At 34.0% G+C, this 18,536-nt stretch overlaps 1 pseudogene; it reads right to left on the bottom strand.

Annotated features, from left to right (window-relative positions):
- Positions 1-4,197: 4,197 nt before the first annotated feature.
- The window catches only part of LOC149153784 (DNA replication licensing factor MCM6-like), a 32,076-nt pseudogene continuing 17,737 nt past the window's right edge, over positions 4,198-18,536 (bottom strand).

The raw sequence follows: 18,536 nt of genomic DNA, 5'->3' as shown, positions 1-18,536 counted from the left end.
TATATATATAACTTATTCTTTTATTTTTAGAAAATAAGCATACCATAAGTATATTTCATAATACTTATATAATATTATAATAAAACTAGATGTTTACATTTTAAATTATATATATATATATATATATATATAAAATAAAATAAATAATTATTGTTAAAACATATTAATAGAATTTTAAAAATTTAGAAAAATATATATATATATATATTTTATATAATAAAATTAAAAAAAAAAAAATTATCTTTAAATTATCTAATTTTCAATAATTTAAAAATATAATAATGAAAATTAATTTATATTTCTTTATATTTATATTGCAATTCTATGAATATGAATATAAAATACTTAAACAATAATAATCTGATTTATTTAATATAAATTCAATAAAATTGGATAGAAAAATAAATAATTTGTGTTTTAAACCATACATTTAATGAACTTGATCATCTACACTCTCTTCAATTAGTTACACGATCTTTAGTACAATCTTTCAAGTTTCAATTTTGATTTTATTATTTTTTTAAATATTTCAATATCTAAAAATCTATCATTTATGTTTAAAACAAATCATGTAAAATAATCTAGACTAAATAATTTTGAATATAAATATATATTAGTTGTGAGAAAAATTAATAACAAATAATTTTGAATATAAATATATATTAGTTGTGAGAAAAATTAATAACAAATAGAGAAATTAAATTGCACATTACTATAATCTTACTTTTGAGAGGACTATAATGGCCTTACCATGGCCAAACCAGAATGTTAGTTCCCCGAATACAGTGACACGTTCATCGTAGAGGCATCATGACTCATTGTGATCGATGTGTAATTGTTGCATTGGAGTAGGAATGGGCCGTAATGAATTTCAGTCTCTGTCCGCATAGAATCCTACCTGTACACAGCTCAGTAAAAGAAAGATTGTACTTGAAAACTTTGGTATCCATAAAGCGGAGGGTAATTCTATTTATGTCATTGTATGCCCATATGGCACTGTATTACGATAATCAGAAATAAGACTACGCGCAAAAAACAATAAACATAAGTGGACGAAATGAGGGTGCAGTACCTGCACTATGTTGTCATGTGATTGTTGAGAATGAGAATTTCTAGGTTTGCGAGATCAATGGCAGGGCAGAAATGAGTCCCACCACCAAAAGGTATGAGTGTGTTTGACTTTTAAGGCGCACCTAAAACACAAAATATTCCTAGTCATTTCACAAACTTCCAGAATCGTTACTCCCACAAAGCTTGCTAACGGTTAAAAATGAAATGTCATCCATGATAAGTACAAGAATACCATATAACAAATCAAAAGGTAAATAGATCTTTAAAATCTTACTAAACAGGGATGAATAAAATCTTATATTTCCTTAATATAATCTATCTCGTTTTTTCCTCTGAAAAAAAAAGATGAATAAAATCTATTTAACTATTCATATATTTAGGTTTTTCGAATATTTATGTTCTTCCTCAAATGTAAACATGTCATGTTAAAAAAGAATAAAAAAGAAAACAAAGGAAAGCTATTTTTTTAATATTGAGGGAAAAAATATTTTATTATTAGTATAGGTTTATATTAAGTATAGATTTAATATAAATTAAAAGATCATTTTTTTTTAAGTTTAAGTTTTTTTAGAGAGTAAAATATAATGTGTAATTTTTCATTATTTAAATTGTATTTTTAAATGCTATATATAGTATATATAAGATTAAATGAACATTTTAACCATAAAATTTTTAGTTAGTACAAGTAGAAGAAAACTGACCTGCTATAACTTTGATATTTTAGTCTTACTATTTTTACTACTTGAAAGCCCCCATTTTACTGACTAGGACACCATAGATATATGTGCTCATTAAATATCCGATAATACAGAAAGATTTTACTAACAAACATACGTGTTATGCCTGCAGGGTGACCATAAGTAAATAGATAGCAGCATTTGCATTGACTCGAATTATTCACAAAAAGTCTTAAAACACTAATGGAATAAAATAAATTCTATTACCTCAATGCAGAATTCTCCACTATCTGGCTCCTTTACCACAGTTTTCGCTAAGCCTGGAATAGAAGAATACAATGCTAAATACAACCCTAGATACAATGCTTGATGCAAAAATACATGTCAAGGATATATATCTCATAATAACCTAGATGAATATTTAGTTGCAATTGAACATCCCTCTTTAAGAAACCTGATGTGTTGTACTAATATTATGAATTATGCTTATTAGTTACAGTGTTTTAAAGCATTTCATGCATATGTGCATTAAACTCTCGCAAAAGAAACTAGTAATTTTGAAAAAGGATTCTGGTGTGCTTTGGATAACATAGATGCATGTGAGGACACACAGATCTTCTGGTTGTAAGTTAACTTCACATGGTAACATGTATGCCCAATAGCTAAAAACATAACATAATAGATACTTTAAGTGGAGTTGATTAAACTTATGTTTTTTTAAATAACTAAGGATGGTGACACGCACCCGGACATGCATGATACCATTAATAGAAATGTATTTTTTTATGGTGAATTTTTAAATTTACGAGATTCTAAAAGAAAATTTCCCTGGTCAATCACTGAGCAGTTTAGAAACACAAGAATATCTCTTCAAGAATTGTGACTTGGCGCAACTTGGATCTCTAGCGATGCACATGTTAATGTCCCCTCTTAAATTGATTCCCTCATGAGTCTATTTATTTACTCCACCCAGAAGCATAAGAAACATTGCTTGCTTGACCTCTTGATGACCCAATACAGTTGGTGCAATACTTTCAACCTATTTATTAAAGAAATCCATGGCGCCTCTCATTCTCTGGATTTCATCTATTTCTTCCATCTGCCCACATAAAGACAACATTACCTACCTTAACACGATATACAGCTTCAACCTCGACTTACAATATTGAATTAGCTGATATTCAAAATATGTTCAGGGAAATAGAAAATTTATAGAAAAGAAAATATTATAAAACCATAACGGACAGGAAAAAATATATGGACCCTTCTAAAAACACTGGCATGATAATTACTTTCACATCCAAACACATCCTCATGAATGTGTCCAGAAGCCATTGTATGAATACATGGAACAGGATATAAAAGCCACAGAAATGAGAAGCAGGTAAGACCATAAATACTATTATAAATCTTTCAATGAGCCCACAAAATAAAGCAATAAACAATATGTAGTTTATAACAAGCATAATAACACAGGGCACAACCACAATTCATTGATGAATTTCCACGTTGTTCAGGAAACTAGACTTACATTGCAAACCGCACATAAAACATACAAGAATGCAATGTGTAGACGAAGCATACCCAGAAATCATTAGGATTTTCACATTCTATTTCTTCAAAAATTAGCAACGCAATGTCACTCGAATTCATAGTGGAAGTTGAACATGATAGTCTCAGTCCAGTCAGAGAATAAGGTATGCCCACACATCATAAGGAGCATGTTGTAGTGCAACCAGTGTAATATCGAAGCATGAACCTACTATTGGTACTACAACTCTGACCAAATAAAGACAAATACAAAAACAAACCATAGAGAACTATGAAAATTAAGCTAAAACTAAAATGAATTAAAACTAAAATGAATTGTACACAAGCAGTTCATGGAAATTGTGAAGGCAATAGCCAATAAATATCCATAATGAGCATAGGAGCTCCACACATTTTGAGAAGAGAATCAAGTTCTATACATGTAACAGTAACGATCATGACGAGCAGCATTAGAGATTCAACTAAACATGGGAAAATTAAAATTGACACGGGCCCTACATTTGCAGCCAGCTAGAATATTGAGTTGTCAGTGTTATTGAAAATTCCTATCCAGAGAAAACAACAAAGTTGCTGATAAAGACCCGAGGATCCGAGGATTGGATTAGAAATGTTTCATGCTAAAGACGGGTTTAGAAAAGACAGGTAAAAAAGGATACAACTGGATGCTTTAAATCACCGAAGGTTTACCACCACATTCTGACAGAGCATATTAGAAAATTGAGAGATTATTACCGTAAAATGGGATGTATCATATTCTTCACTATCTTTCTTTACTCTTTTCTTGTCATGAAGTTGCACATGATGATAAAAGGCTACTTAATTCCTTGATTAAACCACTAGAACAAGTTACAATTTGTAAGCATAATCATTGATCTAGTACAATAAAATGCAACACGCCCTATAATACATGCACTGAATTGGCAACAAATGGTAGACGATACGAGAGATATCGTATAACGAGAGATTTAATCCCACAGACTCCATAACCACTAGATGCACTTTAGTTTTGAGGACCATCTGTGCGAGATTTTTCTCTGTCACGAGGTGAGGATAAGGCTGATATCTCTGGTATGACAACAACGGAATATCATCTTGAAGTAGAAAACACCATTAATTCAATAGCTTCAGAAAAAAAGGACTACCCAATAGCATTAAGTTAAAAGGTATTGTGTGACACCCCTGTCTCACCCAAAAATAAAATGAAAGAAAAGATATAATGACAATAACAACAAAAAGTGTCAGATGAACTTTTGTCATATCAATAGGTGTCTCTTTATTGGAATTGGAAATTTTAATTATTTTGCTAACTAATCTTTTTAATCTGATAGTGTAAATTGAAAGATCCCAATATATTTTCTTCATAACCACTACATCAATAAATAAAATTTAAACTACTAACTTTTTTTTATATCTAAATCACATATTTAAACTATACTTAAATTATTTTTTACAAAATATGATTAAAAATTTACTATATCATGAACGAATCGTTAACCAAAAAATACGGAGAGATGGACCAAACCATAAAATCAACTAAACAATTTCGGATTTATAAAATCACAATTAAAATCTACTAAACGGCCTGCCACGTATCATGTAAGGAAAAACAAAGTGGAGGTACAGTGACGAGAAGTCCTCCATCATCAGATTCAATGAGAAATAAAATGGTACTACAGTTAGCAGAAGTCCTCCATCCGTAGTTGTTAGCAACGTGGCGCCTACACCTTTAGAATACATGTTGTTAGCATTCAAACAAAATTCCAAAAAATCGCATGCTCCGGAATTAAAAAACCCAATCAACCTGGCAGTTGGGTTATGAAATGTCGTACTTTTCTGTTTCAATAAAAAAAAATCATTCAAAAAATCTGGGAAACATTTATATTTAGGTTGTGTAGAACCAAGATTTGTTGGTTGGTGAACATTCTGAAGGATAACAATGCATTTATGGTTATTATTATGGCTAATAAAACGCTAATATACTTGGCCAAACTTGATTACTAAACCTTACGATTAAACTAAATATTTAAAAAAAACAATATTAAACCCTAGAGTGATACCTACTTTGATACGTGTCTTTAGTCTTGACGGGCTGGTTGGATCATAAAAGTAGCTTGAGATTAAATCGGATACATTTAATTATTTGGAAGTTTCGTTATCTCAGTTTCAAAAACATAAACTAACCTAATTGGTTCCCTCAAATGTTAAAATACTATTATGAGATAATCAATATATGTAAATTTAATATTATCATTAATATTAAGTTAAATATTAAAGTTTAATAATTAATATTAATGTTAATTAGTAATAATAAAAAGTTTTGTTAAGGTTAATATTAAAGTTAATAATAATTAATAATTATTATTAATGTTAATGTGACTATTAATATTAATATATTATAATAGTTATTAAAGCTAATAATAAGTCATGTTCAATTATGAGAAATTTAAGTTAATAATGGTCAATTATGATTAACTATAGTTAAACAATGGTCAACCATAACCATAGAATTGCTAACTATAACCATACAATTGCTAACCATAATGAAAATATAGTTAACAGTGTTTAAAATATGGTGAACATAAACAACTATAATCAACTATAGCCAGTCAAACAATTGTTATTCATAGTCATATAATAATAATAGTTATCAAAAATATTAATAATAATATTATTACAAATTTACTGAAGTTAATAATAAAATTTCATATTAATATTAAAGTTAATATTAACAACTATTAATAAATATTAATATCACTATTAATATTAATTAAATATTATTAATATTAATACTAATAAAATATTATTAATATATCATAGTAATTATTAAAATTAATAATATTAATAATATTAATAATATTAATATTAAAGTTTATGTAATTATAAATATTAATTAAATATTATTATTAATATTAATTAATATTAATCTTACTATATTATTACATAATAATATACTAATATTATTAATATATTAAGTATTATTATACTTTGTTATATAATAGTTATATATGTATTAATATATTAATATTTTATATTGTATTTAATAGTGAATAATGAATATGTATGAGTATAGTAATATTAATAAATATTTAAGTTTAAATACTATTTATTTTTGTTAATATTAATATTAATATTGTTTACGGGGTTTTGGATAAACAATCATCAAGTGTTTTGGTAAGGCACTCTTTGATGTGAAGTGATCGGTTCAATTCTCGGCCTCGATCGGAGTGATATATTGGAAATGATGAAATAATCTTACCAAACTTACAAAAAAAATTGTTTATATTAATATTTATTTAAATATTCTTCATTAATATTAATATTAATTAATATGAATACAAATATTAATGTTTTTTTAATATTATTATTATATTTATTAATTTTAATATTAATTATTAATATTGATAACATTTAATTAATAATATTAATATTACTAGGGATATTGACATTATTACTATAAATAATATTAACATTAATAGTGATCAATAATATTAACAATATTTAGTTTAACAATAATATTAATAAATTATAATATTAATAATAAAATTTAAACATTAAATATTAATAACATTTTAATATTAAGTTTTATTATTATTTATATATATATTATTTTTGGTAGGTAAGCACCCACAAGGGATTTGAACCAGTGACCTATCGCAAGGAGTGCCTTAACAGTGCACCCATTCACCATCAATCCAAATCCTGGTGGGCAATATTAGTATTAGTATTAATATTAATATTAATATTAATTTTATGATTAATTACTAATATTAATAATAGTAAATAATATTATTATAATCAATAATCATGGTCACATTGTGACGAAGATTGTCTCTCAGTTCAATGTCACATTATGACAACCATGGTAATCTATGGTCAACCATGGTATAACGTCACACTGTGACAAAGATGGTCTCAATATTATTTATTAATATTAATATTAATATCGTCCACAGGGTCTTGGATAGACAGTGATCAGGTGCTTTATTAAGGCACTCCTTGATGTGAAGTAATTAGTTCATTTCTCAGCCCCGATCGGGGTGATATATTGCAAATGATGAAGAAGTAGTCCTACCAAACTTACAAAAAAAATTGTTTATATTAAAATTTATTTAAATATTCATTATTAATATTAATATTAATTAATATGAATACAAATATGAATATTTTTTTAATATTATTAATATACTTATTAATTTTAATATTAATTATTAATATTGATAACATTTCATTAATAATATTAATATTATTAATGACATTGACATTATTACTATAAATAATATTAACATTAAAATTAAAATTGATCAATAATATTAACAATAATATTAATAAATTTTAATTTACAATATTCTTTACTATTATTATTTTAATTTATTAATATTAATATTATTAATATCAATTACTAAATTTTAATATTAATATTAATAAAAAATTTATACATTAAATATTGATAACATTTTAATGTTAAGTTTTAATATTAATTTTAATATTAATATTAATTTTAATTTGAATATTAGTTATTATTATTAATATTAATTAATACGAATACAAATATTAATATTACTTTTAATATTATTAATATTTATAAATTTTAATTTTATGATTAATTATTAATATTAATAACTAAAATCTTCTCAAAACTTCATATGGATCACAGAAGCCTCAATTCCACAAATATTAATAACATAAAATAATATTATCATAATCAATAATCATGGTCATATTGTGATGAAGATTGTCTCTCGGTCCAATGTCACATTATGACAACCATGGTAATCCATGGTTAACCATGGTCCAATGTCAAACTGTGAAAATGATGGTCTTAATATGAAAACCAACCATGGTCCAATGTTGCATTATGATAAATATTGTCTCAATATTAAAAATAATCATGGTCAACCATGGTTGAACGTCGCATTGTGGCAAAGATTGTGCCAATATGAAAATCAACCATGGTCAACCTTGTTTATTTTAGGGTTTATAATATATATTCAAATGTCGCATTATGACAAAGATTGTCTAAATACGAAAATAAACCATGATTAATCATGATCGATATGAAAATCAACCATGTTTAATCATAGTCAATTATGGTCCAACGTTACCTTGTGACAAAGATTGTCTCAATATGAAAATCAACCATGCTCAACCATTGTTGATCGTGTTAAACCATGGTCAACTATCATTGACCATGGTCATCCATCATCAACCATAGTCAACCATGGTCATTCATGGTCAATCATGGTCAACCATGGTTCAACATTGCATTCTGACAAAGATTGTCTCACTATGAAAATCAACCATGGTCAACCATGGTCGAATGTGGCACTGTGACAAAGATTGTCTCAATATGAAAATCAACCATGGTCAACCATGGTCCAATGTTGCATTGTGACAAATATTGTCTCAATAAGAAAATCAATCATGGTCAACCATGGTCGAACGTCATATTAGTGACAAATATTGTGTCAATATGAAAATCAACGATGGCCAACGATGGCCAACCATGTCTATTTTAGGGTTTATAATATTTATCTTAGGGTTTATGTACATTGGGTTTATAATATTAAACCCTTAGGTTCAATATTATTCCCTTGGGATTATAGTCCCTTGGAATTTTAGTATTAATCCCTTGGGTTTATAATATGAAACCATTGGGTTTATAATCATGGTTAACCATGGTCAACCATGGTCCAATGTGACATTGTGACAAAAATGTCTCGATATGAAATCAACCATTTTCAGCCATCATTAACCATCATCAACCATGGTCATTCATAGTCAACCATTGTCTAATGTCACATTATAACAAAGATTATCTCAATATGAAAATCAACCATGGTCAACCATCTTCAATCATAGTCAAATGTTTCATTGTGACAAAGATTGTCTCAAAATTAAAATCAAGCATTGTCAATCATGGTCAACCACAGTCATTCATGGTCAAACGAGCGTCCAATGTCACATTGTGACAAAGATTGTCTCAATATGAAAATCAATCACATTCAGCCATCGTCAACCATGGTCCAATGTCACATTGTACCAAAGATTGTCTCAATTTGAAAATCAATCATGGTAATATTTATCCAGTGCGTTTATTAATCCCTTGGGTTTATAATATTGATCCTAGTGTTTCTAATATTAATCATAGGGTTTATATTCCTAGGGTTTGATGTTAAGATTATGGTTTATAATATTAATCTTAGGGTTTAATATTAATCCCTTAAATTTATAATCCCTTGGGTTTATTAATCTTAGGGGTTATGTTCATAGGATTTAATATTAATCTTAGGGTTTAATGTTATTCCCTTGGGTTCTTAATATTAATCCCTTAGGTTTATTAACCGTATATGTTTATAATTTTAATCCTAAAGTTTATAATATTAATCTTAGGGTTTAATGTTTATTTTACCATTTATATCCCTTTAGTTTATAATATTAATTCCCATGGGTTTATAATCTGTTGGGTTTATCAGTCCCTTGCATTTATGATCCCAAACCCTTAGGTTTATTAATATAAGGCTTCATATTCCTAGGATATAATATTATTCACAAGATTTATAATATTAATCCTAAGGTTCAATTCAAATCTCTTCGGTTATAATCCATTGGGTTTATAATATTATGTCAATATGAAAATCAACCATGGTCAACGATGATCAACAATGTTTATTTTAGGTGTTATAATATTTAGCTTAGGGTTTATATATATTGGGTTTATAATATTAAATCCTTGGGTTTAATATTATTCCCTTGGGTTTATAATCCCAAGCGCATTGTGGTAAAGATTGTGGCAATATGAAAATCAATCATGGTTGTTATAGACATTTTTGTGCCTTACAACATTGAGTATGAAATGTCCATAATCTAAGGGATCCAAAGTCCCTAAACATGTTGTTCCTACCCCTAGAGGAACAAGGCTAACAAACCACAGCAATTCACAGAAGTTCTCCACCAGAAACTGCTCAAAACCAAGTCAATTCAGGATCAATTCAGTGGCTCCACTAGCTGTCTGCGCTGAATGTCAAAGCCAACACTGGCTACTTGCACTGCAACGCAGGTAGAAGCACTACCAGGGTGCATTGAGCGAGAATTGCCAAATGGCAAGTTCATTCCAAGAGGTGTCAAGACCCAGGAAGCTTCCAGAATCTTCCTCAATGACACTTGCCTCAGTGAATTCGACTGGTGATGAGTAAGAGGCTCTTAATCTCCAAGTGGAAGCAAGAACCTCCAAGTGGAATCAAGAACTGACAGAGGGAGAGGACACTAGTCAGATCTCAAGCTGACTCATCCTCTCTCCAAACATCTATATATGGATCTCTCCTCCATGAGATCTAGAGGCTGGAATTTTGTTATTACAAAGAATTGTTGTTGGTTTGAGATTTGAATCATTGGGTACTTAATGCTTTGAAGGGGGTGAAGATAGGAATTCCATTTGCTAGGAAGGAGATGCTGGATTGGAGCCCTCTAGGTTGTATCTCTTCCTGAACCTTGTTATTCATCAATAAAGCTATCTTGGTTTCTCCTATATACTGATGTATCTTTGATGTATGATTACATTAGTATGTTTAGTTTATTTCTAATCCTGAACTAGTTATGAATATGAATCCATGTCTTGTGTAGTGTTCTCTTCTTGTGATCTTGCAGAAACCTCTTGAAGCTGGGTGAGCGAGAAGGCAAGTAGCTGGGAACCCTCAAAGAGAAGAGAGACCGGATCAAGGGACAAACGGAAGACATCGGTTAGTCCATCTATCTCTCTTCATTCTTAATTCATAAAGGAAGAATACTAGAATAGCTGTCTCTGTTTGTTGCTAAGGCACTGTCACACCTTAGGTGGATAGGATCGTCCTGCATAGGCATTTTTCCCCACAACAAATTGGCGACTCCGCTAGGGAGATCTGTTTAGTCATTTTATTTGTGTTTCCATCATTGTTTGTTTCATAGACTCAACAGCAACAATCGAACTGCATCTGCTATTCTCAGATGCAAAGTAGACAGCTGCTGCTTTGATCCAAACACTGGATTTGTCTATGATCTGAACAATGGACTCACAAATGATTTGATGATCCTTTGTGATAGATCTTAGTACTCCCTCAAAGCATCCCTTTGATTGCACCTTGCTTGTTGCTTTTATTTGGCCTGAAACAGTAGATTAATCAGCAATCTGTAACCCAGAACCCAGTGAGAAACTCTCGTTTCTCCTTCAGCGCGACCCCTGTGAAGAGGTTCTGCATTTCAACGCAGGTCCCATGAAGGCTACCTACGCTGAATGTCAAAACCCCTGTGTTGAGGTTGCGCTGATCCAGTTTGGCCTTGTGCAGCTGGGGTTCTCTGCTCTGTTTTGCCCTGTTTTGATCTTTGATTTTTGCAGCCTGTAACCAGCATAGGTACCAGTCTGATAACTCCTTTTCTCTGCTTAAATTCCGCCTCCTTTTGTACAAAAAGACTGTGAGTGTTTTTATGTGTTTGTGGCGTCATTTACAGTTTTCCTTTGCATGAGTGAAATAATCATCCTGTAGCCCTTGATTCAGATCTGTTGATTGTGATCTTAGGAGAGAGTTCATTGGCTGTTTACAGTTGGTTATACATTCATTCTTGCTTTTGGTTTGAGTTTGTCTCTTTTAAAGTGTCGAAACAAGAGTTTATTTCGAAAATCGTTAAGTGTTGTAATCTCTTCTACCCTTTCTGATTTCGAAAAAGTAAACTTGTTTGTATTTGTCATTTAAAAGAAAATTCAAAGTTGTGCAAAAAGCTTTCTTTGTAGGCATCAATACTAAGAAAGCGGAAAACAAACACCTGCATTGTGCATTTGCATCTTGATAGTTTGCATGTTTGATTTAGGAAAAGTGCATTAGAGTGTGTTGATTGCTCTTTGAGAAAAGATGGTGTCTTTCTTTTCCCTTAGTAGCTAGGATTTTCAAAGTTGAAAAGATAAAAGCTTGCTTATCATCTTTAGACTGCATTTACGAATTTGTATCATACATCTCGTGGTGAACCTCAAAAGGCAAACTTCTAAAAAGATCAACCTAAAATAAATTGAATGAACTTAACAACGCTTTGCAACATAACACACAACATAGAGGTCTACGCTAGAGACGTGTTCCGGCGTCGTAAAGCCTGGTGACTGTCGATCTCGTTGATGGTGGGTGATTCCTCCTGAGGGACGATAGCGCCAGTACGGATTGTGCTCCCACGTATCGTCGCGTATATATTGGGAGACCCCTATAGGCATAAAACCTTTATCCTTAGGAAGCCGTGTCGGCCGCCCTACTAATCGCAATGCACTGAACACAGCATTTAGGAAGATCGACCGTTCGTACCCTAAAAAGTCTACGGTTTTGCGAAAAGTTTGGCACACCCTCTACCTAGAACTCCAGAGCAGTTCCTTTTGGCCTTTTTCAGACTCTATAACGGAAAAAGTCCATCCGATCATTTGTCACTTCGGGCTCGTTAAAACATCGAAGGAGACTAGAGTCATCTTTAGCTTTTTCTCGACTCTTTAAAATTGAAAAAGCAAGTTGTGTCTAAAGCGTCGTTAAAATTTATTTTAAACGAAACAATCACCCCTTCTTCCTGCATTGATCTTTAAGTTGAGAAAATGGAGCATACCAACCAAGGAATTCCCCTTGGTGGAAATCCTAGTCCCTTCTCCTCTTGGGGAGATGTTGGTGTGCCCCACATGGCCACATTGTCGCTTCCAGGACTGACAATTGGCTTGCCGGTCTGGCTCTTCTCTACTAATGTTGTTCAAAACACCACTATTCCTGAACAGTCGAATCAACAGTTGGACCCGACCAGAGTTTCCCACCAGCCTTCTACTTCATCTAATTCTTCCTCTCCTCCTTCCTCTTCGCTTGACGGAACTGGTAAAACAAAAAACCAAGTTCCTAAGGAGAAGAAGGAAAAGAAGAAGAAAGAGAAGAAGAAGAAGGAGCCAAAAGCGACTGGGGGCAAACAAGTGGCGTCTGACAAAAATCCACACACAGCACTGACGAGGCCTAAATCGCCATGTGTCATATGCAAGGGAGACCACTTCCACAGAGATTGTCCCTGCATCCCTCGGATACTAAGGGACTGGTCTCCCCGTTTGCACAATTCAGTAGCGTCAACCTCTGATAGCCATGTTGACAGCTCACCGTCAACTAGTGAAAGTGAAGTCACAGGACAAAGAGGGAAAACCAAATTTCCCTGCAAACTGTGTGAAGGCGACCATGCCATCCACCGTTGTCCCTTCTTAGATGAGGCTAAAAGAGTTTTGGAAGATCGCCCGATTTTACGAGCGCAACTTCCTCCTGGATATCAAAAACTCCTGCCAAGTCCTTCACCAGTTGAGAACCCGGCTGGCCCGCTCAGGTGGTCAACCAAAGCACCTATCATTGAAGATGAACCGTCTGAATCCATGCCTGACAAAAGTCAAAAGGTTGAAACGGCAGTTGACCCGGTTTTGCCTTCAGAGGCTCTATCTTCGAATGATACCATCACAGAGGAGAATAAAGATGACACTGTCCAAGTTCTCTTCATTAACACAGACTTCGACGAACAAGGGGGCAATTTGCCCATTCCTTTATCGCAGGAAGGAACTTCGTCAGAGTCATACCCGGCCGTCTATTCGGTCCCACCACCAAGCAACCTAGTTGTCTCGTTCGACTAGAACCAACTAGGCAGACCCCGTTTGCCAGCAAGCATACCATTCAGGATTATCGTTCAAATATACAGAATGGTAATGGCTGGCACTATCATTGATGAGGGTCATCTGTGAGTATCCTTTCCTCTATTGCTTGGAAAGCGCTTGGTTCGCCAGCGCTTTTGCCTGAAATGAGAAATCTATCAGGCTTTGATAAAGGAACCAGTCGACCTTTAGGGATCCTCCCCAATGTGCCCATTACATTGAAAGGGAAGACCGTTCAAATGAACGTGATGGTCGTTCAAGGACCCTTGGATTATAACCTACTCCTTGGACGAGACTATATATATTGCATGGGAGCCATCGTCTCCTCACTCTTTAGAGTAATGTGTTTTCCGCATGAAGGAAGAGTGGTCAAGCTTGTGGACCAACTTTCATTTCCCGGATCACGCATCGCAAATAGTCATGTACCATCCCTAAATGGTCTATTCACGCAAGAAGTGTCTCAACCCATGATCCGTCCTCCTAATGAGCGCGAGTAATCCGGGAGGATATGACTGGAACCCAGGGGGCATGCGTCCTGGTCTGCTTCGGCAGGAAAACTTTGGGTATAGGGTAGGTTTCCACGGGAGAATATGACTAGTCTGTACCCCGTCCGTCTAGGAAGAGGGGTTATTCTAGAATAAGATTCTTTTGTCAAAGTTATGTGAGTTGGCGGGCTACGTCGCTCACCTTTGTCTATTTCGGTAGACATTGCCGAGGAAGTGTTTTGTTTGAAAGATTAACGAGACAATCTTTGGGTAACCTGAAAGAGGTAGGCCTCTCTCGGTGAAACGAATGTTTTGACGGAAATGAAGTAGGGGTAACCTTGAAATCGTACTTTATACCTGGGGGCATGCAAACCTTTTTGAGTGCAAGCAAAGAGCGGTTATTTATCTTTTTGTTGGGTTAGCCGTTTCCTAACTTGCATAAAGAAAGGATCCGGAGCAAAGCTTAGTGAGATGAAGCTCCATAAAAGATAGAATATTGATGAGACACTCTTATCATATGACTGGGTTAATCGAGCAGTTTTAGCACACAGTTCATGCTCGTTAAAAAACAAACGCAAGATCCAAGCAGTTTTAGCGCATAGTTCATGCTTGTTAAAAAATAAACATAAGATCGAGCAAATGTTTCCACCCGCGTTTATGCTCGTTAAAAAATGAACTATCCCAGTAAATAACCACAGTGAATGTAATATCATCAGCCATTAAAGCCCTGGTCATGTTTGCACCGTCACCTCCACTTTTCCATTGGCCGATCATTCACCTCCATATGTTTGTTTACCCATTTTGAGGAACAGCTGCAAAGAGTGATTTCACTAGCCATCCTTGTGACACTGCTGTGATTGGAAAATTCCAAGCCTGTACCTGTAATCAGTTGCTAACCCTTTTTATCACTCGTTCCTCAAAAGACGAGTCTTCTTTAAGCTCTTTTCATCTGACTCGTAAAATATGAAAAGATTTCCGAGTCCTTGGCCTTCCAGCTCGTTAAGGGGACAGGAAGAGCTATCCCTCCTCTAGATTTTAATCTTTTTGGACCTGAGGGATTATTGCACAAAAAGATCGAGCGCTTGTTTTATTCGGCTCGTTAAAACTATCGAAAACTCATCCCTTTTGTATTGTTTTATACTTTTTCGGACTTAAGGGATTAGATGACGAAAAAGGACTTTTGGAGTTAACTTTATGTACCTTTTAGACTCTCTAAAAATGAAAAGGACTGAGTTATCCTTGTCGTTAGACTCGTTAAATGCATTAAATAGCGACAAACTTGTCTTTAGACAAGAACGAGTTTCACTATCGCTAGGCTCGTTAAAACATAGCGATGGGCTTGCCCGAAGGGCAAGTTATAGAACAAGCATATGTTATCCTCCTCAAGCTTGACAAAAATAAAGAGGTACTGGTCAGAAATGACTGGGGAAAAATTGGGAGAAACTCAAGAAAACTTTGATGGTAGCAAGTCGCTCTTGAACATGACACTTTTCCTCCATACCACAATCGGGTTGGGTTGTTTCATTCACCGGTCACATCCATGGTCTCGCCATACCATCCATATTTGGGGTAATGCTACCGATCCATCGCATCAGTGTCGCCATATGTTCAAGAGAAGTCGTTCAGAAAAGTCAACCGTGTCCCATCCACTGTCGTACATTATCCTTCATCCTTTCATGACTGCCACCCTGAATCATATGTCACAGATCGTTTTCACCTCCATCAAAATCATTAGCTCCATTCCGCGTCATTGATGTGGGATTCATTAAGGCCCTCCTTTGACGGATCGCTTCTTGTCGACATCAGCTCATTATCCAAGAAGTTGATCTAGGAACAACCCCTTCAGTACTTTGAAGCTTGCATGCCTCAATGGCAAGTTTCTCACTTCCGGCGACAGGTATACATCAATGACCTTCGACTTAAAGATTTTGTGTGGTGTTCGACGCCAAGTCCTTTATTCACACCACGTGAATTGTACTGCAGTACCTTGAGGGTCATTATCATTATCGGTGATTCCTCTCGTTCTTGTTAACGGTTTACCTCATTGACCGGTAATCAAGCGATGTCTTTCCATGTTCGACTTCAGAACATTTCTCACATGGATCAACTTGTACTTAGAGTGAAGATCGAACGAGTTTGAAGACCCCGGATCTAGTTTCATCCATCCGGGCTGCGATATATATTCAGGAAAAATAAAGACATTGACATGTACATCATTGCAGCAGATAATCATCCTACCTAAAGGATGATAATTTCATCAAAATTATCAGTCTACCACTAGACGATTGTCTGTTATATGTACAGAAAAATGAATTTATAAAGCTGAGCATGGGAATGCCCGCCTCAGCTAGATCATGAAAGCAGTATGAAAAATAATGTATTGTATTGTATCTTATTACAGGTCTCCTCCCAGCATTGGATGAACTTCGGATCCCCCTGATAAAGCATTTCACCCGATAAACGGCCTCATACTTTAGGGGGCAACTGTTATAGACATTTTTGTGCCTTACAGCATTGAGCATGAAATGTCCATAATCTAAGGGATCCAAAGTCCCTAAACATGTTGTTCCTACCCCTAGAGGAACAAGGCTAACAAACCACAGCAATTCACAGAAGTTCTCCACCAGAAACTGCTCAAAAACAAGTCAATTCAAGATCAATTCAGTGGCTCCACTAGCTGTCTGCGCTGAATGTCAAAGCCAACACTGGCTACCTGCACTGCAACGCAGGTAGAACCACTACCAGGGTGCGTTGAGTGAGAATTGCCAAATGGCAAGTTCATTCCAAGAGGTGTCAAGACCCAGGAAGCTTCCAGAATCTTCCTCAATGACACTTGCCTCAGTGAATTCGACTGGTGATGAGTAAGAGGCTCTTAATCTCCAAGTGGAAGCAAGAACCTCCAAGTGGAATCAAGAACTGACAGAGGGAGAGGACACTAGTCAGATTTCAAGCTGACTCATCCTCTCTCCAAACATCTATATATGGATCTCTCCTCCATGAGATCTAGAGGCTGGAATTTTGTTATTGCAAAGAATTGCTGTTGGTTTGAGATTTGAATCATTGGGTGCTTAATGCTTTGAAGGGGGTGAAGATAGGAATTCCATTTGCTGGGAAGGAGATGCTGGATTGGAGCCCTCTGGGTTGTATCTCTTCCTGAACCTTGTTATTCATCAATAAAGCTATCTTGGTTTCTCCTATATACTGATGTATCTTTGATGTATGATTGCATTAGTATGTTTAGTTTATTTCTAATCCTGAACTAGTTATGAATATGAATCCATGTCTTGTGTAGTGTTCTCTTCTTGTGATCTTGCAGAAACCTCTTGAAGCTGGGCGAGTGAGAAGGCAAGTAGCTGGGAACCCTCAAAGAGAAGAGAGACCGGATCGAGGGACAAACGGAAGACACCGGTTAGTCCATCTATCTCTCTTCATTCTTAATTCATAAAGGAAGAATACTAGAATAGCTGTCTCTGTTTGTTGCTAAGGCACTGTCACACCTTAGGTGGATAGGATCGTCCTGCATAGGCATTTTTCCCCACAACAATGGTCAATCATGGTCAACCATGTTTAATTTAGGGTTTAAAATATCTATATAAATGTCAGATTGTGATAAAGATTGTCTCAATATAAAAATAAACCATAGAAAATCATGGTTAATATGAAAATCAACCATAGTCAATCATGGTCAACTATGGTCCAACGTTACATTGTGACAAAGATTGTCTCAATATGAAAATCAACCATGCTCAACCATCGTCGACCATGTTCAACCATGGTCAACTATCATTGACCATGATCAACCATCATCAACCATGGTCAACCATGGTCAACCAACGTCGTATTTTGATGAAGATTGTCTCAATATGAAAAGCAACCATGGTCAACCATGGTCCAATGTTGCATTGTGACAAAGATTGTCTTGATATGAAAATCAACCATGGTCAACCATGGTCTAATGTTGCATTGTGACAAAGATTATCTCAATATGAAAATCAATCATGGTCAACCATGGTCCAACGTCGTATTAGTGACAAAGATTGTGTCAATATGAAAATCAACCATGGTCAATGATGGTCAACCATATTT

Source organism: Pinus tabuliformis, chromosome 9 (genome assembly GCF_031772625.1).
Source record: "Pinus tabuliformis cultivar Carrire ecotype Pingquan chromosome 9, CPIR1, whole genome shotgun sequence".
Taxonomy (NCBI): domain Eukaryota; kingdom Viridiplantae; phylum Streptophyta; class Pinopsida; order Pinales; family Pinaceae; genus Pinus; species Pinus tabuliformis.
Note: the sequence above shows the minus strand (reverse complement) of the source record. Positions and strands in the feature narration are given on the sequence as shown.